The sequence below is a fragment of the Gossypium arboreum genome, chromosome 1 (genome assembly GCF_025698485.1).
Source record: "Gossypium arboreum isolate Shixiya-1 chromosome 1, ASM2569848v2, whole genome shotgun sequence".
Classification (NCBI taxonomy): Eukaryota; Viridiplantae; Streptophyta; class Magnoliopsida; order Malvales; family Malvaceae; genus Gossypium; species Gossypium arboreum.
This window is the reverse complement of record NC_069070.1, coordinates 115,098,746-115,100,457: the sequence shown is the minus strand read 5'-3', so window position 1 is coordinate 115,100,457 and position 1,712 is coordinate 115,098,746. Positions and strand designations below refer to the sequence as shown.

Below are 1,712 nucleotides of genomic sequence, written 5' to 3'. Positions count from 1 at the left end.
TAAGGCATAACATTGATACTAGCCCCTAGATCAGCCAATGCATTATTAACATCTAAGCTACCAATTGCGTTCTGCATTATTAACATCTTTCAATTTGTTGGCCAGCTTATTCTGCAGAATGGCTGAGCAAATTGCGTTCAGCTCCACATGCGACCTTTCATCTAACTTTCATTTATTTGCTAGAAGCTCCTTTAAAAATGTAGTCTCTTTAAAAGTTTAAGGAATTTACCAAATTGTTCATCTAAGCGGTTTTTCCTTGTCGCATTGGGGTATGGCACACTAGGTTTATATTCTGGACTTACTGATTTTTGTTCGTTTTGGCATACCTCATTCTTACATTCGCTTACCACTAGTTCTGGTCTTGGTTTTGCCACTAACCCTTCCTCATCTTAAATGGCAATTGCATTGAGTTGCTCCCTTGGGTTAGATTCAGTGTTGCTTGGCAGGCTACCTTGTGGTCGTTCTGAAATCAACTTGGCGAGCTGTCCAATCTGAGTTTCGAGCCCCTGGATTGAAGCTTGTTGATTTTTAATGCCGTTTCGGTATTCTGAAAACAAGTCTCTGACACCGAGATGAATTTGGTTAGCATCTCCTTAAGGTTCGGCTTTTTCTCCTGCTGGTATGGTGGTTGCTGGAAGTCTGGAGGGGGTGGTTGTTTCTCATTTCCTTGGCCTCCCCATGAAAAATTTGGGTGATTCCTCCAACCTGCAATGTAAGTATTGCTATAAGGATTGTTTTGAGATTGGGGATTATTACCCATGTAATTTAACTGCTCATTCTCCATGTTGTGGTCATAAGGTGGGTATTCTGAATTGCTCGATCCATCTCCATTTGCTTCGCACTGCATTACTGGGTGAACCTGTGAAGAACTAAGAAAACCATCAATTTTCTTATTCAAGAGTTTTACCTGATTAGAGAGCATGATGATCGAATCGACATTATAAACATCGGCTGTTTTCGTTGGCTTTGTCCTCATGACTTGCCACTGATAGTTATTCAGTGACACCTCCTCTATAAATTCATAGGCATCTTCAGGTATTTTATTATTGATAGTTCCGCCAGCAGCTGCGTCAACCATTTTTCGATTCGAAGGATTTAGGCCATTATGAAAAGTTTGAACTTGTAGCCAGAGTGGTAACCCATGGTGAGGGTATCATCTCAAGAGATCCTTGTATCTCTCCCATGCATCGTAGAGTGTCTCTAAATCCATCTGCACAAAAGAAGAGATATCATTACGTAATTTAGCCATTTTAGCCAGCGGAAAATATTTTAATAGAAACTTTTCGGTCATTTGTTACCAAGTAGTAATTGACCCTCGTGGTAACGAGTTCAACCACGGTTTAGCTTTGTCCCTCAATGAAAAGGGAAACAACTGAAGACGCATGGCATCATCAGAAACGCCATTGATTTTTGGTGGGTAGGACTCTATTATTCTATTCTGTTCTACATGACATATCTGAGATGGGCTAAGGCTCACATCGATTCTGTAACGGGCTGAGGCCCAGATTGTATATTTAAAGAACTGATTTCTGATGTTATGTTATGTGTATGGTTTCTGTGGGAATTACACACTGACTTGCGAAAACTTACCTTTTTCTATTTAATCCATACAGGTAATCCCCAAACATGATGGATCAGCGCGACGGAGGACTCGACGGTTGCCACACGTATTTAAACTATTTTTCTCTTGTTTATGGATTTATTGATTATAG

General features: G+C 40.3%; 1 non-coding gene across 1 annotated transcript; it reads left to right on the top strand.

Annotated features, from left to right (window-relative positions):
- The first annotated feature begins 1,136 nt into the window (after positions 1-1,136).
- LOC128282106 (small nucleolar RNA R71) lies at positions 1,137-1,243 on the top strand. The gene has a single exon (XR_008272376.1). It is a non-coding gene; the product is annotated as a small nucleolar RNA R71 (small nucleolar RNA).
- Positions 1,244-1,712: the final 469 nt, after the last annotated feature.